Raw genomic sequence first — 24,320 nt, forward strand, 5'->3', positions numbered from 1 at the left:
TTTATGTAAATAAGATGTTTCTGTAAAAATGTCTAAAAACCTGTTTTCGCTTTGTCATTATGGGGTATTGTGTGTAGGTTGAAGTACAATTTTTATTCCATTTTAGAATAGGCTGTCAAGGGGTCTGAATACTTTCTGAAAATACTGTATATTAATTTCAGAACAGGTTGAAATGCATGAAACATTCATGGACTAGATAGCTGTTGCTAGCAGTTTGTCCTGGGAGATGAACATTGGGTTATTTTACCTGATCATGCATATGGTCCCTTTTTTTAATCTGGTTATTCTTTATACACCGAGAGAGAAGGACAGGGGGCCTCATGGGCCGACGCCTGCTAATGGATGGGCTAATGAGTTGTTAATTGACTTTGAGGAAAGGATCCTACTTTCCCGCTCCAATCTAGTGCCATCTCCAGGAGAGCACCTGCTCAGCAGTTGTCCCCCTGAGGTTACTGTGGGTTTCATTTGGAGAATGGACCTACAGAAGACATGCCAACCATATCCCCATGCTTTAGGGGCAAAGGAAATGGATAAGGTACTTTTTCCAGGAGATTAATTAGACCTAGTAAAATCTCTTAGCAACATTGGAGCTCAGCTCCAGCTCAATCTCATTTTTAACCATCACTAAAGCTCACTGTGTCTGTCTACCACAGAGTTAACAAAGGTCAATGTTTTTGAAGATATCATCCATTTCCCTTTCCCTCCATTATCCTCACATTTACAGTGAGAAAAATGACAGTGTTTTAATGGTTATTTTATTTATATAACCTAAAAGTAGATTATATTTCTCTTGTCTATTTAAAGAAGGAAAATGCTTGAGCAATCAAAGGGAAAATGAAAAACCATGAATATCTTACCACCGTTATTTTTGGTTTGTTTGTACGCGCTAGCGTGAACAATGCCTTCTGGGGATGGTGGCAAACAAATTGTCATGCAAATGAGAGAAACAAGTTCATACACCTCATCTCATTCAGTGGGTTAGGCCTCACATTAGGGGTGTGAACGTTTAAACGTTAAAACGATTTGACGAAATCGGGAACTTTAACGTTAAGAAAAAACTCAAACCTTTTTTTGCCCACCCCCACAAAATTACAATCACAGTGCAGTTATCACAACTTTATTTTCCTTGTTATAGCCTAACTAGACGATAGGCTATAAAGGGCTGGGGAAAGTTGTGTAATTTAAATAAAACCAGAGAGGAAGAGGTGAACTTGGGAGGCATGCAAGACAGATTACCAAGACATATGCGCTCCGCGTATTTTCTCCCCCCTACTTTTTTGGGGGACGATTTAGATTGGCCTAGTGCATGGTTCTCTCTCCGTCCCTTGCTAGCTCGCTATGAAAGATGCAAGTGTTTTGATTAGTTGCTGTACTTCCGTGAACACTCTCCTCCTTTCCAAAAATATGGAATTTAAGAGTCGATTCCTAGTGGAATCTAATCTTGACACTCTGAAATGGGAGTCGACGTGCAAGGAGTCAACTCTCCACCACTCATTCTTAACAGTTGGGAAAATGGTGGCGAAAGGCAAGCGACAGCAGCAAAGTCCAATATGGCAATACTTTGAGAAGTTAAATGAGAAGGAAACGTAAACTTTGTGTTGGAATTGAGGTACAGTAATGGTAGTACAGGTGCAATGCTTAACCATCTGAAATGGATGTACATTTTTCATTTGACACATCCCTAACACACACACACCCAGTCACGGCCACAGCTTCCCAACATGTGTGCTGCTATCTTGGCTCACAGTGCTACAACTCTCTATAGAGCCATGCGTTGGATTGCTGCACTAATAACCAATCCCTGTGTGTAAGGTCATCCATCTTGTACTGTCGTTCTCCCGGTATGTCCCTGTGTGTGCAGAATGGAAGCATGCACGGGTCTGAAATACAAAAGGATTCTGTTGAAGAAGCACATTATGTTCTTGAGATCAGGAGATCACACTCTGGAGGAGGTTGCTTATCCTGTTCCACAGAAGAGCCACTGAAATACTTACATTTGGAATGGTGGCGAATAGGGCTGGGAATGGCCATGGACCTTACAATACGATATTATCTCATATACTTGGGTGCATGATATGTTTTGCGATTCTCACAATTCTATATGTATTGCGATTCGGTACTGTGATTTTTATGTGATTCGATTTTCCAAACATATTGTTCACCTTGTGTCTGCTGCAGATGGACAAGAGAGCCGTGAAAAAGTCATTTTTGATCAGTCATGGAAATAAAAGTGCTGTAAATAAATTGTCTCCCTATTGTAAAAAGAAGATAGAGAACAAGCTATGAAGGAAAAATACTGGATTTTTGGTGCTGGTACAGCCAACTAGCGCAAAAATTATATTGTGATATTCTCAAAATGATACAAAATATCAAAAATAATATCCCGATTATGTTAATGTATTGATAACCATCACTAATGGCGTAACAGTCGAAGCCTATATGAAAATAATTACATCTATCATGGTTTACTGATACCAAAAACCATTACAATAGGCTGTTTTAATAACCTGGATAACTTCAACCTCGAGGAATGAAGAGAAATCAGAGAAATCATGACGCTCCAGTTTAGATTAACTGAGAGATTGTTCCTTATGGGGGAGGGGGGGGTTATTTTGAGATTCGTCAGTAGAATCCGCTTTTTCCATCTAAGGGCTTTGCATGTCAGGAAATTAACATCTCCCACTTGGAGGGATATCATTATTTTGTTTTGTCTTAGCGTGTGTGGCTTTAAGCCTAGTGGTTAGAGTTGGGTCAGTAACCGAAAGGTTGCTGGATCGAATCCCTGTGCTGACAAGGTAAAAATCTGTCTTTCTGCCACTGAGCAAGGCAGTTAACCCACGGTTGCCCCGGTCGCCGACGACGAGGATGTTGATTTAAGGCCGCCCCCCGCACCTCTCTGATTCAGAGGGTTTGGGTTAAATGCGGAAGACTCATTGAGTTGTACAACTGACTAGGTATCCTCCTTTCCCTTTATATGGCCAGTAGATTTCTTGGCAGCCTCCCCTTTCTTATGCAGCCAGTCTTCTCCCTGACCCAGTTGTCAGACATAGACCATCAGGTGTGAATCCCCATCCTCTCACACTTCCTGTGGCAACGTCTGACTACTGGCGTGTTCTTCCACCATCCAACACCGACTTACTATCCCCTCAGGCTATTCAGAGCAAGACATGTCAAAGTTCTACATGCTTCCTCAGACGTCTTAAACACAGCACCTATGACTTTCCTCATCCTTGACTGCTCACACTGAGACTTCAGTCTCGCCAGGCAGAGTGCTACTCCTCACAGTCCCAAGGGACTGACTGTGAAATTGCAATTTTCTGCTCTGGTGGCACGCCGATGTGTAATTGACTTAATGAGATGGATTTTGGAAGGGATGGTAAAGGATGGGGGATGGCTAATTTTAAAGTAGGTGCCAGTAGAGCTCCTCCAGCCCAAAGAAGGCTCTTATCTCATCATACTCTGGTCCTTCTCTGGCACATCCTGACTTCTTGACCCACAAAGTAGTCTCACGCTATTCATAATTTCTAGGGTCCTATTGTCTACTTGACGTCTTTGGACTGTTGGTCTTGAGGATCACTCAAGGAATGACCCAAGTCCTCAGGATAGACCAGGGATTTATGTTCAGTGTTTGGATATGCCGTCAGTCATGGGACGTTTTTGGTCTGAACACCTCACTGCAAATTTGAGACTGGATTTATGGAGATATCAGATGCATTTCTGACCTCAGATTTTTTTTTTTGCTGTACACTGGAGAACTGGCAGCAACTCAAGACCCCACAGATGAAGGTCCAGGTCTCTGCTTAGGCATCAGCCTTATAGGCATGAGGCAATTCACTGATTTTGAGGTATCTAAATTATGGCTTTATATTAGTTCAGAGCAAACAATGTGTTGTTCAGCAACTCCTGAAATGATTTGTTTATGATGACAGGTGCCATATGCTATTGGAGCTATTGGAGAATTACTGTTGCCCTGATGGGTACCTTCAAGCGCACGGTTGGTATTTTCTGTGTTAACAGTAATTAAGTTTGCTACTTGCATTCTGCTATTGCTGGGTGTGAGAGAAAGATGCTTACTAGTTTTTAAAGTTTTTTATGTAGTTTTTTTTTGTGGGATTAAATTTGCAGGACTGAGCTGTGGTAACTCTTATACTGACAGCCTTTCTCTAGGGGTTTGAAACTACATCTAGCTTCACAACCACAGTGTAGTTAAACGTGGTAACACTAAAATGGTTTGTTTTTGTGCTAGTATTTTAATAGCAAGCTAGGTAATGTTCTTTCCAAAAACAAAACATTTAGAGAATATAATGAGGCATAACTTTATGCAAAATTAAGTAGTTATTATTGGACTCTGAGAGGAGCTCTTCCTTGATTACATCATAATGAAACCAAAGGCACTAAAAAACAGATGGATATAATGCACAGATCCCACTGTGCCACAAGAGACAATGATCTGGGAGAAGGGAGGCATGGCTAAAATGTGGGTCTAAGCCCAGGAACAAGAACCCCCTGCTGGGAAAGACTGAGATTAAATGTGCTCGGTACATACAGACATGGAAAGCTGGTGGAGCGACCGCAGGAAGGTCGGTCCTGACTGACAAATCTGACAGGCGTAACCCTTGGCTCTGTGTTGGGTCCTGGCAGAATGCTAAGAGGATGGAGGACTGGGTGTCTACCTGTCCATTCTCCTTCCCTTCTTTTCTGCCTGTCCTCACGCATCAGCCCTGACAGTTTTTTTTTTTTACTGACCACAGAAAGAACCGGGCTGGCTTCTTTCCAAGCCCTTCCTGCCCCTCTGCCTGGGGTGTTAACCCTGCTAAGCCCCCCTGGCAGGGGCACAGCAGGAAATGAGAGCAGATCAGGCTGCTTTTAAGGGAATGAGAGATGAAGTTGGATGGCTGGGAGGGGTGTCAGGGGGAACATGAGGGGGTAGGAGTGGGGGGACCAATGTTATTTCATACTAAGGGACAACAAATGCAGTCTGCCGAGGGGGCAGTGTGTACTGAATAGCAGCGGTGCTCTGAGGAGGAAGAGAATCTGCTTCATTGAGTTTCATTCTGTGTGGAATGAGTCTTCTCTTATTTGTTTTCTTGTCTGGCTGTCACCTCCGGTCTGATAGCCAAGAAGGCAAGCAATAAATTAAACCCGTTTGAAAAGAAAATCATACAGTCAGAACATGAAAAATAGAATGAGGACCCAGAACATTCTGATGGCTCATCTCTCCAGAGATATTAAAGCTTAGTGTCTCTCTCTGTCCACCACAAATATTTAGTTTTGTTTTTAAGTTGCACAGAAATGATACTTGGCTGAAGTGACTGCAAACACTTACTGGTCTGATTTGGCCATGGTGACAGCAAGGAGGGGGTTTTGTACTCCCCTCTTCTTCTTCCCCATATATTTTTATCCATGTCATGCTTGTCCTCTGACCTTCTGTTGCCCAGTGCCCTTAACACAAACAAAGAATGGCCTAAATATATATAATATGGGTAGCAAGTAGGGGGGCAGGCATTGGGGCAAGTCTCCTGTTAAGAAGATGCAGGACCATTTTTTTTATAAGACAAAAGATATCTATAAATATCAAAATGGTCAACCAGGACACATCGAGGGCCATTCAAATCTGAAATTCACTTCCTGGAGAAAAGGATGCAAGTTTTTGGTGTACGCTACAGAGCATACTATCCTCTCATTGCAAACATGAATGGTACACAGGATGCATTCAACAGATATATTCTATGACCCATGCGTTGTGGGTTATTCAGTAGTGTTTAGGATGAATATCCTAAAGATGCAGGCTGTCCGACTCCCACTCCACATCATCTTGTAATCAAGATTTTGATCAGCTCGAAGACAGATGGTTTGCCTGAGAGCCCCTCCCCCCTTCCCTTCCTCCGATCCTGAGCTCCAGAATGCGTGTCTAGACCAGAGTTATCCAGACTTAAGGAATGACACCCACCTCCCTCTCTCACCCCCCCTACTTCACTGAGCCTTGGAGTCACCATGGAGTTGGGGTCATCCATCTAGCACTCGAGCTGTGCTAAAATTAGTGCAGCACTTGGGAAACTTAAGCTGGCAAAGTGCCATGTCATTGTGCTCTACTGAAACTGTGATATCTACTGTATCTACAAGGTGTTGGGTTTTTCAGATCCCTCAAAACGAGCCCAAAACGGACTGTTTTTAACACATGTATCTAATCCTGGTAACATCTCATTACTGAGCTGTTTTTTGTATCAAAACACAAATGGACTGCTAAGTTTTTTTGCAGCGTAAAAGATCATCCCGGCTTCATTTCACAAAAAAGACATCCAAATGTAGGCTAACCATTGCTCATCTTCTGGAGTGCCACATAATGCTACATCTGGGGACCAGACCAGATACTGGAAACAATTGACTCTTTGCCTCTAACTTCTCCATTCTTCAGTAAATGTCCCCAGTAAGAATGAGGATCTGAATGAGCATCTATTCACTGTTGGCTGTGTGGTTTGGTTTGCCGTACCTCATTATCCTTCTCTCTGCATACCAGTATACAACTCACTTCAGCCAGCTCTACTCTGAGGAAGCCACAATCGAGGCTTTCATACCGTAAGTGCAATACACACACTGCCACCCAAACGTCTGGAACTAAAGTTCTTTTCAGAACTCTGTGTAGGAGTATGGTGAGGATGCCCACGCACAAGGAGGTTTGGGTGTGGCAGCCCTAGAACAGCCTCTAGTCTCCTTTACCTCAGGACTGCTGATGACAACTCAAGAACTGGATAGCCTTCCATAGCCATGTCCCATCTCGTGATGTTAAATTAATTAGCTAGTAGGCCTACATTTGATATGTAGTACGAGTTGACGCTGCTTTTGTAAGAGTTACTTGATTCCGTTGTGAAGAGACTGTGACTGGAGTTGCCACACTTGACTGACTGGAGGTCTTGTGTGCCCTGTGGTCGAGAGGGGCTCTGTTAAACACAGGACAAACAAACACCTCAGAGCTTCTCCAGTGTGGAAATCCCAGTGCTGTGCTCAGCGACTCCAAACCCTCACCCCCTTCTTTCCGATCCTGTCGTTATGGCAGCGCGACCCTGCGGCTGTGCTCCCTTCTCAAATCCCAGGGATTTGAGCAGGATTCATGTGTGTCTGTATCTCACAGCATGTCTTTTGGGTGTGTGTGGGTGGGTGGAGATTTTTTTTCTTCTCCTTTTGACTTTGTCCATTGTGCTGTGTGGCTTGTCTCGTTCTCTGTGGTTTCTTTGAGCATAGCGTTTGTGTGTGCTTCCTGTGTCTTCAGGTGTGTGTGTGTCTGCCCCTTCATCTGGGTCTTTCATCTTCATGTGCAGCCTGTTTTATACCTTCCCCTCGTTTCTTTATCTCCACTCCACTCCTCCTTGCTCTCGCCACCCGAATCTCCCTCTCTCTCTTTCCTATTAGCTCTTCACATAATGTCTGTTTTGTTCAGAGTGCCCAGCGACTCGTAGCCAGGATTTGCATGTGTGACAGATCCCATATTCTCTCCTCCCCGCCCGGGGACAACACCCGCCAGAGCATGTAGGAGTCAAGGGCTGCCCTCTCAGACAAAGTGAATGATCTCTCTATCGCCTCTCAATCCTCCCCCAGCAATTGTCGCCCTCTCATTCAGCTGAATAGGGACCTGCGGATCGCAACCCGCCAACACATCGGCCATTTTGTGGCTCGAGTAAGAATCAGTATGCATTGTCAGTGAGTATTGGTTGAAGCATTCACTGTAATATGGCTAACTCTGGCCCTGCTATTGTCTGGTGGTGGATGGATGATGGTGTAGGCTACTTGAAGTTACGCTGCCAACCAGTTGTACGCTGTCCAGAATTCAACTTGATACAACTCAATTATCCAAGCACCTTCCTTTCCTTTGTCTACGCTGATGTGTGGAGGTGAAAGCAAATTTCCAATAACTTTTAGGCTAAATCCTTTAATCTTTCCTGCTTTTTAAATTCAGTCAGAAAGCTACTTTAGACTATTGAGATGCATCCTCTTACTTTCATTCTCTGGTTTGGATGACTGAACTGGCTGGCTGTGTGCTGGATGGCTGAACTGGCTGGCTGTGTGCTGGATGACTGAACTTGTGGGTGATGTAAATTCCCCTAGTCCAGTGTGTATGCTTTCTCTGAGTGGAGGGGCTCTAAGCTTACTCCCCCAGCCAAAGACAAATAACTTAACTGGAAAATCACGCCATTCCCCTAGTGGATTCAGGGTATTGAATAATATCCCTCCGTGTCTACCTGTGCATGTGTGTTTGTGTCTCCTATTATGTCACTTATTTCTTGGGGGAAATATCTCTTCACTTTGACTAGTATTGGATCACTCTGCACTGTCAACAGCTATAACAAAGGCACTTCTCTCTTGCTCTGTCCTCACTCTTTTCTCTCTCTCCCTTCTGCTCTCTGCCTCACCTGGCCAGTTTAATAGCAAAGAGCACTGCTAAATATTGTTTGAATTCGACTAGTACCTGAATGCGAAAATACCACATCAATTCCACATGAGATGTCAGCCAGTACAGTTTGTGCACGCCTCTTGAGTCTGAGCATTGTGTTAGTCTTCCACATGTAGGTATATTCCCCTTGACCATACATGTGTAACGCAGCCTTTCTTTTGTTATCATAAAAGGCAGTGCTGCAAGAGATTGGGACCTTTGATGCCTTGGGGGAAATTAAGACATCATAGAGGATGTGCAACTTTCTTGCAGTTGAGCAGGTTCGGGTGTCGCTTACTTGAAATCCCTTGACTCGCTCCAGTCTACCGGGCTGCTCCTCCGCTTCTCAGCTGTCATCTCTGGTGTTTTGGCTATAGCTCAGTCGTATCAGTATCACACACCACAATAACGTACGGGGCTTGTGTGTTGCATGCACAAAGGAGCCTAGCGTTGCCCGTAAGTTAACTTTTAGAAAACTGAGGTAAGGCCCCTTATGTCTCCTCTTGTGCGGAACATTTGGCGACTTTCCATGCGCTGTAACAACGTACCCAAACCGTCCGCGCGCCATCGTGCACAAATTGATTTTGTCCCCCCACACCAAACACGATTAAGATACGCAGGTTAAAATATCAAAACAAACTCTGAACCAATTTATATTAATTTGCGGACAGGTCGAAAAGCATTAAACATTTATGGAAATTTAGCTAGCTAGCTTGCAGTTGCTAGCTAAATTGTCCTATTTAGCAAGCTTGCTGTTGCTAGCTAATTTGTCCTGGGATATAAACGTTGAGTTATTTTACCTGAAATGCACAAGGTCCTCTACTCCGACAATTAATCCACGCATAAAACGGTCAACCGAATCGTTTCTAGTCTTCTTTGGACTTCATATGGCGATTGGCAACTAACTTTCATAAAATGTGTATTACCACCACCGACCTCCATTCGTCTTTGTCACCCACGTGGGTATAAGCAATGAGGAGATGGCACGTGGGTATCTGGTTCTATAAACCAATGAGGAGATAGGAGAGGCAGGACTTGCAGCGCGATCTGCATCAGAAATAGAACTGACTTCTGTTTTAGCCCTTGGCAACGCAGACGCTCGTTGGCGCCCGCGAGCAGTGTGGGTGCAATAATTGCATGTCTAAATTTATTTTGTAACGCTCGCGCATGCGACGTGAGCGGTGTAGTCAGCATGTAAGGGGTCAAGGTGCGCCTTCGAATGTTTTTTTTTAATTATAAAAAAATAATAAAAAATGACATGAACACAAAAATGGAGGGAGGAGAAAGAGTAAAATAACAAAGGATGTCCAGGAACGGGGCCAGAATGTTGAAAAAGGATTCTGACAGATCTGAGTTTTATTTTCTTTATGATGTTTTTCATGGCTCAGCCTTGGCAGAATCTCTCCCTCTCTTTTCCCAGGGGAGGAGTCAATCAATCAAATGTATTTATAAAGCCCTTTTTACATCAGCAGATGTCTCAAAGTGCTATACAGAAACCCAGCCTAAAACCCCAAACAGCAAGAAATGCAGGAGTCTGTGGTATGTGTCCTCATCCTGACTTCACCATGTGTTACTGTGCCCCATATTCATATGAAGCTAATGTCTTAATTAAAAATCCCAAACTCCTATGTTGTCTGCTTTGCAGTCTGAGAATATAAACTTTAATCGAAAATGAGACTGTGTTATTCAGTGAGCGGGTTATGCAAAGGTTGGATGTAATGCTGACTGTTGACACTGAATCACGTACTGATGTTTTCCCTTTTGCAGGATACACCAGAGTGCATCAGTTGGGAGATGGGAGAAGGGCTTAGGCTTGAGCCTGTCGCTGCCCCACCCGTCTCACTGTGAGGCCATTGTCTCCCACTCATGGTAAGTCCCCACAGCCTACATCCCAAAAAATTTTTTTTTTCATGTGATGTGTGCGTGTCATGTGCTATTGTTTATATGTCATGGTATACCACAGAAAAAGTCTGGGGACAGTCGCTACAAACAATGCCAGTTTTGTCTGAGCACAGGGACAGTGTTCATGACTGTGAGAAACTGAATATCTGGTTGAAGTTGGTCCATTGTGAGTAGCCTAACTGTCCATCAAACTGTCAACTCTACAAAACCACGTTTTACATTTTTGATAGGAAAGCAACAGCAGGGTATGGCCCCATTTTATACGGTCTGGATGAAACTGTTCAACTTCTATAAATGTACATCCTCTCTCAGGTCCAAACTTCTCTTTCTCTACACTGTTCCAACTACGACCAAGAAATGTCAGAAGTTCCCAGATAAAACTGTTGGCAGAGGTAAGGTAGGCAATGGTAGAAGTTCCCCAGATAGAACTGTTGGCAGAGGTAAGGTAGGCAATGGTAATAGTTCCCCAGATAGAACTGTTGGCAGAGGTAAGGTAGGCAATGGTAGAAGTTCCCCAGATAGAACTGTTGGCAGAGGTAAGGTAGGCAATGGTAGAAGTTCCCCAGATAGAGCTGTTGGCAGAGGTAAGGTAGGCAATGGTAGTTCCACATGTGTTGCAGTTTTATATTCCTCGTGAAAAAGAATGTACTATTTTTTTGCATTTAATCCCAAAAACACTTTTCAATTCATAGAAAGTTACATTCTCTACAGAAACTTCAATGTCAATTGGAAAATTGAAGATACAAATTGGATTTGCTAAACATCTGATGCTGGAGCTGTCAAATGGGTCAGTTGTATATCCAGCCATATACTTAGCATGTGTACATTTGTGAGAGATGGGCTATGTCATTTACATGTACCTGTTATTTCAAAACAGCAGCAAGGCAGGTACTTAACAAAGCTCTCCTTTCAATGTTGCTATAGCCACAAGCTAGAATTCATTGTCCTGATTGGTGACATTGTTTTGGGAACAACAAAATCCAGTCATGTTGCTAATTGATGGGAAGGAAGCAACAAGTGACTGATCAAAACATCTCCACATCTCGCTGCTCACGGATATCAAACGACTCCAATAACGCACAAAACTGCATGGAGCAACATCCAGAAAGACTAACTTCCACCAGGAATTGCCACACATCCCGTACTCGTTTAATGCAATAAAGCGACACGTGAGACCCAAACAAAGCCAGCCCTGTGTTGAGCTCAGTAGCTATCTCCCTAGCCTCTCTTTAGAGAACACTGTCTTGTTTTCTTCTCACAGAGCTGAGGCGAGCATCACCGTGTCCGCTCAAGGCTCATCTAATTATCCAGTGGCCGCCCAGCCGTGAAATTGGCGTTTGGCTGTGAAATTGAGCCAGTGTGGCTGGAGGAGACCGTGGCGTTTTGAGAGACCGTCGCAAGGTCCCTTTTTCTTTAGAACGGACAAGGGCTGGGCGAGGAGGAGGAGACAACGAATGGCGTATCCAGCCCGGCCAATTCAAGGCGGCCATAATGAGCATAACAACAGCGAGGGCAGGCGCACCACAGTGGATTAGCAGAGGATTATTACCTTTGATCTGTTATGAAGAGGGAGGAGCTAGGCGAAGGGCAATTAAAGAGAGGCAGCCAACTGACTAATTTCTTTTGTGGCTGTTGTTAAGGGGAGTAAGAGATACTGTGCTGTTCGCATAAGACGTGATGGTTGAATGGGGTAGTGTGAAAGAAACCGACAGGGACTGGATTTTCATGGTGGTGGTGCATTTGTAGATGGAGATCCATAAAACAAAGACTGTTTTGAATGGTTTCTGGGGTATTTCTATCTTAAATTAATATGTATTAATGTAACAATTCTGATTTCTAGAGGCACTTCTTCTTTTTTTTTAATTCTTTTTCCCCCCCCTTTCTCCCCAATTTTCGTGGTATCCAATCGCTAGTAATTACTATCTTGTCTCATCGCTACAACTCCCGTACGGGCTCGGGAGAGACGAAGGTCGAAAGCCATGCGTCCTCCGAAGCACAACCCACCAAGCCGCACTGCTTCTTTAACACAGCGCGCCTCCAACCCGGAAGCCAGCCGCACCAATGTGTCGGAGGAAACACCGTGCACCTGGCCCCCTTGGTTAGCGCGCACTGCGCCCAGCCCGCCACAGGAGTCGCTGGAGCGCGATGAGACAAGGAAATCCCTACCGGCCAAACCCTCCCTAACCCGGACGACGCTGGCCCAATTGTGCGAACCCAGAGACTCTGGTGGCGCAGTTAGCACTGCGATGCAGTGCCCTAGACCACTGCGCCACCCGAGAGGCCCTCTAGAGGCACTTCTGTAGTAGGCCTATGCTTTATATAATCATACAGGCTAATGGAGAGAATAATTGGGAAAGTCTTTCACTGTGTATTTTCAGTGACTTGTTTTATTGACATGTCAAATGAACAGACAGGCTGGTGCCTAGCTAATTGTTTGACCATTTCTTGGGGATTCCATAATATTAGGATGTAAACCTCGCTCATGATTTGCTTGTGGTTTGATCTGTTTGTTACTCAAAAGGACATGATGGGGCATGGAGGGATGAAAACATTACTGATGTTTTATGAGAAGGTTTAGAGACTGACCTAATGCCTTTTTAAATGGGTTAATAATGACTTCTCAAACAACCTTTACAATCAGGTAAGTGTGATAGATCCCTAGGGTCCACTTCCATGGATAAAATCGCTCCATAAGATTTTGTAACCCATGCTCAAGTGGTCCAACTCAGCGCCACTGCTATATACCTTTCCTTGGTGAGATAGCTTCTGCATTACTTATACTATTAACCTAGTAAATACTTTTGCTAATGTTCATGAAAAGTATCAGAAGGACTATTAATCTGCTCGGCAATTAGCATTTAAAAGCCTTTAAAACATTCTGGCACATTAAAATAATTCAAATCGGCCGTCGAGAACCACTGCGGTGTCTCACTTTCGAGCACCGCTGTGTTTAAGGTGTTAGCTCACCACCTGTGATCAAGTGACTAAGCTATTGTGTGTTATTTTAAGCACAGGCATCTGTTTCTCAAATGTCTGCTGTTTTTAATTGTCTTGAAGCAAGTCAGTTTGCTTTTATGCACATGAATTCATTTAGACGTAACAATTCTGCCCTTCGCTGTTGTCATGAGCAGTTCAATTTAAAATGTTTTCAAACCAAATAATCTTCACCTATGACCTGCGTATCTTGTAGGTAAAGTACATTTTCCCGCCCCTGTATGATTTGCAAAACAAGCCGCCCTTGACACATACTGTATTCCCCCAGCATGATTGTGCTGTCATGTACATTCACTACAACTAACAATTTATTTAGCTCCGATAGCTAATTAGACTGTCTGCATGAGGCCTGGTCTGTTTGCTGAGACCCACTCAGGCGTTGGAGTGCTTATTAGTTATCTGTCTTCTTGTGGGTCTGGGTGGACAGCAAACCAGTTTGGATTGACAGAGCGCCTCAGCCCTCGTTGTCCAACCGTTTACCTCGTGTTATTGGATACTCATGTCATTGGATGCTCACACTGCCACTCAAGATTAGACAGTCCTTCCAGGTCCAGCATTAGTGAGATGTCACTCATTGGGCCGGCAGCAACATGAGCAATTATCATGTTGTTCTTTTAGTTGCAAATCGGAGCAGCCCAAGCCACGGTTAAACTCCCTGCCTCTCACTTCATACAGCAGGCACATTACAACTCTCGTTCCCTACATCTGCCCTCAGGGATAGGAGCTCATGGCGGACATTTTGTCAGACAATTCGTGCCATCATGGCCGTTGACATAGTCACAGCCCTCCTTCTCTTTCTCACACATCTTTCTCTGTATTTTCTCTCACCTCCTTCCATCTCTCACTCTACTTCTCATGATGTAACTCGCTAGTTCTCGGTCTCTGTTCTATCATTCCTTTTTTATTTATTTTAATATCCTCCCTTTCTCTCTCTTTCTCTTCACGAAACTTAACTGCACAGACACAAGTAAGGTGAGGAGGTGGAGGAGAAGTGCAGAGAGGGAGAACGAACATAAGATTGGTGTTACAGAGTGCCCTGTTTCCCATGGTCAGGAGGACTGCGTGTCTGAGTACAGCAATAACCGTAAACAGGCTTTGTTCGTCCTCATGTATTTTTTTGTCCTTTTTTGTATATATTTCAATTTTATTTTCAATCTCTTTTCCATTTTAAATCAATTATACCTTCCGGTAACCTGTCTATTTTTTTATTTATTTATTTTTTAATTTTTTTAGACCTTATAGCCAGAACCACCTAGCCATCAGCAGCTAACCAGCTAATTAGCCACAAGCTATTTAGTCATTGCTAGCTGCCTTTACCTTCTGCACAGATACCAGCCCTTTTTTTTAGCCTTGATAATACCTGCCAGCCTACCAGTATCAGACTGTTTCTCCACTACAACGCCTGATTCCTGCCGTAAACCCTGGACCATTACTCTTGGTCTTCACAGCTAGCTTGCTGCCACCAAGTGACCCAGTACCGAAGCTAGCCCTGAGCCAGGCCAGGCCCACATCCCGGCCTACTCAGTTGTTCACCCGGACTCCACCCAAACACGGCTAGAATCCACTACTCCACCGGATCCTTTCCGTAAGCTCTGGACCTCACCGCTGCTACCGAGTGGCTATAGTGGCTAACGCCCCTGCCCCGACACTAGCACCAGTTAGCCGTGAGCCAGGCGCATCTCCCGGCTAGCAAACTAAATTACTACAACTACAATACCTCTTTGGCCATCTGGCTTGGATCCTTTGTCGACAAGGCGCCCCGCCGCACCACCACGACTGGTCTGCCGACTAATTACTCCATCCGCTGTGCCTTCAACCGGCCTCTATCGGACGTCGGAGCAGACGCTTCTACTAGCCCCGGTCTGCTAACTTTAAACGCTGTGTCGCCCGCGTGCTGGCGTAGTAGCGACTACTCCGCGGCTCACCTGTTTCATCTATTGCTGTACCCTGGACCCTATGATCACTTGGCTACATAGCTGATGCCTGCTGGACTGTCCATTAATCATTACTCCATTCTGTTTATTTTTGTTTATCTGTCGGCCCCAGCCGCGAACTCAGGCTCTGTGTGTAGTTAACTGACCCTCTCTGCCCATTCGTTGCCATTTTACCTGTTGTTGTCTTAGCTAGCTCTCCCAATCAACACCTGTGATTGCTTTATGCCTCGCTTTGTCTCTCAGATGTCAGTATGCCTTGTATACTGTTTAGGTTAGTTATCATTGTTTTAGTTTACAATGGAGCCCCTAGTTCCACTCATCATACCTCCTTAGTCCCACCTCCCACAAATGCGGTGACCTCACTCATTATAACCAGCATGTCCAGAGTTGCAACCTCTCTTATCATCACTCAGTGCCTGGGCTTACCTCCGCTGTACCCGCACCCCACCATACCCCTGTCTGCACATTATTCCCTGAATCTATTCTACCACGCCCAGAAATCTGCTCCTTTTATTCTTTGTCCCCAACGCTCTAGACGACCAGTTTTGATAGCCTTTAGCCGTACCCTCATCCTACTCCTCCTCGGGTGATGTGGAGGTAAACCCAGGCCCTGCGTGTCCCCAGGCACCCTCATTTGTTGACTTCTGTGATCGAAAAAGCCTTGGTTTCATGCATGTTAACACCAGAAGCCTCCTCCCTAAGTTTGTTTTACTCACTGCTTTAGCACACTCCGCCAACCCTGATGTCCATGCCGTGTCTGAATCCTGGCTTAGGAAGGCCACCAAAAATCCGGAGATTTTCATACCCAACTACAACATTTTCCGTCAAGATAGAACGACCAAAGGGGGAGGAGTTGCAATCTACTGCAGAGATAGCCTGCAAAGTTCTGTCCTACTTTCCAGGTCTATGCCCAAACAGTTAGAACTTCTAATTTTTAAAATGAATCTCTCCAGAAATAAGTCTCTCACTGTTGCCGCCTGTTATCGACCCCCACTCCCCCTCTGCTCCCAGCTGTGCCCTGGACACCTTATGTGAATTGATCGCACCCCATCTATCTTCAGAGTTCGTTCTGTTTGGTGACCTAAACTGCGATATGCTTAACACCCCGGCAGTCCTACAATCTAAGCTAGATGCCCTCAATCTCACACATATCATCACGGAACCCACCAGGTACAACCCTAAATCCGTAAACATGGGCACCCTCATAGACATTATCCTGACCAACTTGTCCTCCAAATACACCTCTGCTCTTTTCAATCAGGATCTCAGCGATCATTGCCTGTATCCGCTATGGGTCAAACGCTCCCTAAAACACTTCTGCGAGCAGGCCTTTCTAATCGACCTGGCCCAGGTATCCTGGAAGGATATTGACCTCATCCTGTCAGCTGAGGATGCCTGGTCGTTCTTTAAAAGTAATTTCCTCACAATCTTTGATAGGCATCCCCTTTCAAAAAAATGCAGAACTAAGAACAGATATAGCCCTTGGTTCACTCCAGACCTGACTGCCCTTGACCAGCACAAATACATCCTGTGGCGGACTGCACTAGCATCGAATAGTCCCCGCGATATGCAACTGTTCAGGGAAGTCAGGAACCAATACACGCAGTCAGTCAGGAAAGCAAAGGTTAGCTTTTTCAAGCAGAAATTTGCATCCTGCAGCTCAAACTCCAAAAAGTCTTGGGACACTAAAGTCCATGGAGAACAAGAGCACCTCCTCCCAGCTGCCCACCACTGAGGCTAGGTAACACGGTCTCCACCAATAAATCCATGATAATCAAAAATTTCAATAAGCATTTCTCTACGGCTGGCCATGCCTCCCTCCTGGCTACTCCAGGCAGCTACTCTGTAAAACCTGGACCTGTACAAATCAGCTGGGCTAGACAATCTGGACCATCTCTTTCTAACTATCCGCCGCCATTGTTGCAACCCCTATTACCAGCCTGTTCAACCTCTCGTATCGTCCAAGATCCCTAAAGATTGGAAAGTTGCCGCTGTCATCCCCCTCTTCAAAGGGGGTGACACTCTAGACCCAAACTGCTATAGACCTATATCTATCCTGCCCTGCCTCTCTAAAGTCTTTGAAAACCAAGTTAATAAACAGATCACTGACCATTAACAATCCCACCGCACCTTCTCCGCTGTGCAATCTGGTTTCCGAGCCGGTCACGGGTGCACCTCAGCCACGCTCAAGGTACTAAACGATATCATAACCACCTTCGATAAGAGACATTACTGTGCAGCCGTCTTCATCGACCTGGCCAAGGCTTTCGACTCTGTCAATCACCGTATTCTTATCGGCAGACTCAATAGCCTTGGTTTCTCTAATGACTGCCTCGCCTGGTTCACCAACTACTTTGCAGACAGAGTTCAGTGTGTTAAATCACACAGTTCTGACCTAGAATATGTGGACAACTATAAATACCCAGGTGTCTGGCTAGACTGTAAACTCTCCTTCCAGACTCATATTAAACATCTCCAATCCAAAATCAAATCTAGAATCGGCTTTCTATTTCGCAAAACAAAGCCTCCTTCACTCACGCCGCCAAACTTACCCTAGTAAAACTGACTATCTTACCGATCCTCGACTTCGGCAATGTCATATACAAAATAGCTTCCAAACTCAGCAAACTGGATGCAGTCCATCACAGTCCCATCCGTTTTGTTACCAAATCACCTTATACCACCCACAACTGCGACCTGTATGCTCTAGTCGGCTGGCCCTCGCTACATATTCGTCGCCAGACCCACTGGCTCCAGGTCATCTATAAGTCTTTGCTAGGTAAAGCTCCACCTTATCTCAGCTCACTGGTCACGATAATAACACCCACCCACCCGTAGCACACGTACCAGCAGGTATATCTCACTGATCATCCCCAAAGCCAACACCTGATTTGGCCGCCTTTCCTTCCAGTTCTCTGCTGCCAGTGACGGGAACAAATTGCAAAAATTGCTGAAGCTGGAGACTTATATTTCCATCACCAACTTTAAACATCAGCTATCTGAGCAGCTAACCGATCGCTGCAGCTGTACATAGTCTATCTGTAAATAGCCCACCCAATCTACCTACCTCATCCCCATACTGTTTTTATTTACTTTTCTGCTATTTTGCACACCAGTATCTCTACTTGCACATCATCATCTGCTCATTTATCACTCCAATGTTAATCTGCTAAATTGTAATTCTTCGCTACTATGGCCTATTTATTGCCTACCTCCTCATGCCTTTTGCACACACTGCATATAGACCTTATTTTTTTCTACTGTGTTATTGGCTTGTTTATTGTTTATTCCATGTGTAACTCTGTGCTGTTGTTTCTGTCGCACTGCCTTGCTTTATCTTGGCTAGGTCGCAGTTGTAAATGAGAACTTGTTCTCAACTAGGCTACCTGGATAAATAAAGGTGATATAACTCAAAATAAACAGAGCCGCGGCACGAAGCAGATTAGTTTTTTCGAGGCGGTCGGGTACACAGTGGAAGCGTTCGTTCGGCGGGGTCTCGCCTGATGCAGACTGCAGCAGATCTGTCAGTGGCGTTGTTATTTCACGTCGTTGACGTGACTGTTTAGTTCATGGGTTAGACATATGTACTATCAAGAGGTTTATGCACTCAGGTGTGTAGTAGTAGACTCCCACGAAATATACACACTGTAGACGAAGCCCCCCCATACCAGCACATTTACAAATGGATGCCATTTCCCCCCTCCTGTTTGATCGCTTGAGTGATGAAGCCAATGTAATCCCGCTACCGCTCTTTTCAAACCCTCTCATCACCCTCCATACCCACAGCCCTTATGCATCTATAGGCCAATCAACACCCCCTAGGGGAGGTATAGCGATCCCCTGAATTCCCTCATTTCATGATACATCTTTCCTTTCAGTGCTCACAAAGAATGTACTTTCTCTACATCAAAGTTGTCCAAGATCAGTCACTATTCTAGGTCTCTTCTACTGCTCCTTTCTCCAACTGCCCCTCCCCATCTCTCTTTCTGTTTTTCTTCTTACCTCTTCTCGTCCTCGTGCATCATTCTGACCGGCTGTTTTTTAAGCTGAAACCTTGGCTTCTGTTCCTCCCACACTCCCTGTAAACTCCAGAACACAACTGTACTGAGAGATGGTCTACCAGGCTGCAGAGAAGAACATATTGTTTTCTGAGAACCTGGGCATTCTGTTACGGATTAAACGGGTCTGATGTGGATGATGTTGGTTACATTTGTTATTGATGATGATGATGATGATGGGGATTGAATATACTCTCTGATCTCTACCAGTGTATGGGTACAGAAATATCCGATTTGACAACCCATTGAGCCCCTAAAGCCTCCTCCACCTGAAAACATCATTTCCAGCAGCGAAGAGGAATAATCGAAATCTATGAATAATTTAAACGAAAAATAGAACCCTATCTGTCAGATATTTTTTGTATTTCCTTCTAATGCCCTCGTGTTGCAGCGGATTGAATCAGCCAGTGGCTTGTGTTAATAGTCAAGTCTTACTGACAGACCTGACATGCATTCCTACAGCCCATCTAGTACTCCTCAAAGACCTCTCAATGGAGTGTCCTCTGTGACTCCCACTAACTTGATCTGCTGGTCGGTCACCTGTGCCACTACTACTGTTTCAGTGCCACTACTTAACCCCTATAACCAGTGCTTCATTTGTAAATCGGGAGGTTCCGGAACACATAGTGAGCGAGTGAGGGTGGCCCCCAACCTCACTCGCTCACTATGTGTTCCGGAACCTGATTATCCGGGGGGCTCTGAGGTACCGTAGCAGCGCAGCAGACAAACAGCCAAGTAGCCTGCTGTCTACGGTGGTGAAATGTACAGCACTCTCCAAGGTGCTGATTAATTCAAAGCATTTTAGACATCACTGCAGTATGCCCACATACTTGAGTATAGCTGCTGGGCTTACACAAGTCCAAATTTCTTATAGCCTAATTTTCTAGACATCACTTGACACTGCAGAACACCTGCCATATGCACACATACTCAGCTGTGGGGCTTACAAGAACTGACTTTCATATCATTTTCAAGACATCAATATAGCAGTAGAACAAATAACAGAATATAACTTCAAATAAAATAAATCACTATAGGCTTCCTGCCTATGTGATAATATGAAGCACATATTCAGATTACCTTCACAGTACAGGATTTTTTCCCCCCCTACCTTAGTTTTCAAAACCTCCCACAATGACTCTCCCAATGTCAAGTTCATTTAACTCCTGAGGGTCATTTTTTTGCGCAAAGCCATGAGTGGGCCAGTGGCTGTGACGTTTAGCCTCCTTCTAAGGCTGTTCTGAAGTCTCTGGCTGTAGTGTTAACTATAGTTTTTATTTATTTTTATTTTATTTTACCGTTATTTTACCAGGTAAGTTGACTGAGAACACGTTCTCATTTACAGCAACGACCTGGGGAATAGTTACAGGGGAGAGGAGGGGGATGAATGAGCCAATTGGAAGCTGGGGATTATTAGGTGACCAGGATGATTTGAGGGCCAGATTGGGAATTAATCTGGGCGTCTCTTTAGCCTCGTCTACAAGGCTTGCTGCCACCAAATGCAACTTGGTTCGGGCATGTCCAAAAAACTTTTCTGTGGGCTCTTTGTTTTGTTGTTTTTATTTACTGTACATTCCACCCACTATATTGTTAGTTTAATCCCTCAACTCATTTCTAGACACAAGCTCAGTACCTTTTTGCATGTTGTCCAGCCCAACTTTTTAATTCTGCATGACAAGCCAGGGGTTATACATTTGCTTGTTCTTAAACTGCAAATTGCACCTGCTCTGAGTACTTTGTTGGTGGTTGCACTGAACCCCCCCCCCCCCCCCCAGCTCCCCGTCTAGGCCTATTAGCTAGTGGAGGTGCCGGTGGTGATGCTCCTCTTCTCTGGCACTGACTGTACTCTGGCTCGTTCTGGCTTCGATTAACCATCTTTTTCAGGATTTTTGGACTTGAAAAATGTCATCAAACTCGATTGCCTTTTCTTATCCGTTTTTTAGGGAGACGACTAGCCTAGGCTACGTAACGTGATTACGTAGGGACCTCTTCACTAGCTGACCACCACTACCAAGACCTTCTGTGTCAAGATCAGTTAATTACCCAACCAGCCCTCCCCATAACCTCGATGTACAAATAAGAGAGCAGGTCTGGAATCAGTTTGTTAGAAGAGGATGATTACATGGTTTTTACATGGTCTTTCTGGGGGTGGGATAAAATGAAAAGGCAACTTGATTTAGGCTAGACGTGCCGCTAGCGGCACACCTCGACAACATCCTGTGAAATTGCAGAGCGTGAAATTCAAAATACAAAAATCGTGATATTAAACATTCATTCATGAAAAAACAAGTGTCTTACATCGTTTAAAAGCTTAACTTCTTGTTAATCCAGCCGCTTTGTCAGATTTTCGAAAAGGCTTTACGGCGAAAGCATACCATGCGATTATCTGAGGACAGCGCCCCGCATACAAAAGCATTAAAAACATTATCCAAACCAGCAGAGGCGTCACGAAAGTCAGAAATGGCAATAAAATAAATCACTTACCTTTGAAGATCTTCCTCTGTTTGCAATCCCAAGGGTCCCAGCCACATAACAAATGGTTGTTTTGTTTGATAAAGTCCTTCTGTATATACCAAAAAAGTCAGTTTAGTTGGCGCGCTTGATTCAGTAATCCACCTGTTCCCCTCGTTCAAAATGCATATAAAGGAATCCCAAAAGTTACCAATAAACTTCATCCAAACAAGTCAAAACTTTTCGAATCAATCCTCGGGTACCCTAATATGTAAATAAACTATACAATTTAAGACGTGGAGAATAGTATGTTCATTACCGGAGATAAATAACAACGTGCGCGCCCTCATCCACGCTCGCCACAAGACTACAGTCAAAATGAGAGCAACCTAGAAAAACTACACATTTCTAGCTCATTTTTCAAAAACCAAGCCTGAAACCCTTTCTAAAGACTGTTGACATCTAGTGGAAGCTATAGGAACTACAATCTGGGAGGATTTCCTTTGAGTTCCCCATAGACAGCCATTTCAATGGGTGGTGCCCTCAAAAAAATAATTCTGGATGGATTCTCCTCGGGTTTTCGCATGCCACATCAGTTTTGTTAAACTCAGACATTATTTTTAACAGTTTTAGAAACTTCAGAGTTTTCTATCAAATACTAGCAATCATATGCATATCCTAGCTTCTGGGCCTGAGTAACAGGCAGTTTACTTTGGGCACCTCAGTCATCCGAACTTCCGAATACTGCCCCCTATGCCTAAGAAGTTAACACGGATTGCTTTCATTAGAATGTCTACATTGCGAACAGTGACACAATTAATAAATATTGAGGTACTGGATCCGGGCAAATAGGTGCCGGAACAAACAAAGTAAAATCCGAGAGGTGCCGGATCCTGTTTCGTCAGGATCCGCCTGAAATTAAGCACTGCCTCTAACCCTTTATCTTGGTCAGGGTTGTCTCCCTATTAGTCCTCTCTGTGACCACAGGGAGTTTGTGGTTGTTGACATGCTCGTATAGATCTACTCGTAGGTGGAGAAGGAACACATTTTACCAGGTAGAAAGGCATTGACTTCACATCAAAGGACATACAATGGCAGCTAGAGGATCCTGGGAAGCTCTTGCAAGATACAGAACTTTTGTTTAGTTCCGCATCATAGTGGTAAAAGTAATCTGTTTGTACTCAAATAATGTTTAGGCTAGCTATGAATCCAAACAGTCCTTGTATCTGTGTGGTTTTTGGCACACTGTGTCTATTCCTGCCAAAGACACTTCATTTTTGGATCAACACATGGTTTGCATTAGGAGGTCCAGAAGTGCCAGTGTCAAGCAAGGTTGTTTATCACCAAATGAAGATAGCTTGGCTGTCAGGTAGCCTAGTTGCTATGTCCAGATGGAGACACACCAATTCTGTACAATCAGTTATTCCAAAATCTAGGCTCCTTCTCCTTTTTCAGATTGGAAAAGAAGTCATTCGTGAAGGCTTCTGGTTGGTATTAGCATGTTGTAAGTTTTAACATTAAAAGTAAGTAGTCCCCCTCAGTGTTGTCTTTAACACTTCTGAGTAGGGTACTTTGTAAACAATGTAGCATGTATTTAGCACTTAGAAGCTCATTAGTGAGAAGTTAATTTTGGAAATTGTGCCAATTTCTCCCTGTTAATTTTTTTGTCCACTGGGCAAGCATTTAGTAGCATAATATTTCTTATTTCCTTACCCCATGTAGATTCTGGATCTTATGGTTAAGGCTAATTAATTGATGGCTAATTAGCTTTGTGTTAGCCTCTGAGAATTGACCCTCACTACAACAATGTGTTACCAGGAACCCCCAGACTCATGAGTGATCGACCAAAAAGCAAGGCCCTTTCTGTACCCCGCTGCCTCTTTTCGACGAGCTTAATGTTTTAGTGCTGCTTAACTTTAATTAGAGGTGCTGGCTGGCCTCATCTGGTTCCACTCAGTCACTCCTCTGTCGCACAGCCAGACAGAGCCAGGTCTCTAATAGCAATACGGGAACAGCAGTGAAAGGATGCGATGCGTTTTACGTGCAAACATATTATTATCCCCCTGCCTCGTGTTTTGAATGTGTTTGTGGTTAGCCTATTGTTTGTTATCCACACAAACCCGCACCCATGTTTGGCCTGTAGAAGAAAGAGTCAAATTCTCAGTCAATAAGCCCTTAAAACTACGGTATGTGGGGGTGTGTTAATCTGTTTTGGACGGTTGCTCCCTCACCTCTGAACCATGGTTACCTTGTCTGACTGCAAATGTAATTAGAAGCAAGTTAAATGCAGTTTCCTAAGCAGAAAAGCCAATTCTGTTTCAGAGAAACACAAGCGAGGGAAAGCTGGGGTTATAGTTTTAGCAGTAGATGGTTTGCCTGTGGACAGACGTTTTTCTCTTTCCATTTCCTGAGCTCCTCAAACTGTGCTTAGTGTGTTTGCAGGGCTACTGGACAGAGAACGGAAATGGGGGATTGCTTTTGGAAACCAATTTCACCCCTGCTCCGCTGACAGGAACCCCCCATAGTTTTCAGAGATCCTTGAATAACGGCTTCACT

General features: G+C 44.3%; 1 protein-coding gene across 4 annotated transcripts in view; it reads left to right on the forward strand.

Moving 5' to 3' along the window:
- The window catches only part of LOC129833175 (protein TANC2-like), a 131,736-nt gene that overhangs the window by 20,295 nt on the left and 87,121 nt on the right, over positions 1-24,320 (forward strand). For all 4 annotated transcript variants that reach the window (XM_055897537.1, XM_055897535.1, XM_055897536.1 and 1 more), the window contains exon 2: positions 10,193-10,294. The gene's annotated coding sequence lies outside the window, so the exon portion shown is untranslated. The remainder of the gene's footprint in view (positions 1-10,192; positions 10,295-24,320) is intronic.

Source organism: Salvelinus fontinalis, chromosome 34, assembly GCF_029448725.1.
Source record: "Salvelinus fontinalis isolate EN_2023a chromosome 34, ASM2944872v1, whole genome shotgun sequence".
Lineage (NCBI taxonomy): Eukaryota > Metazoa > Chordata > Actinopteri > Salmoniformes > Salmonidae > Salvelinus > Salvelinus fontinalis.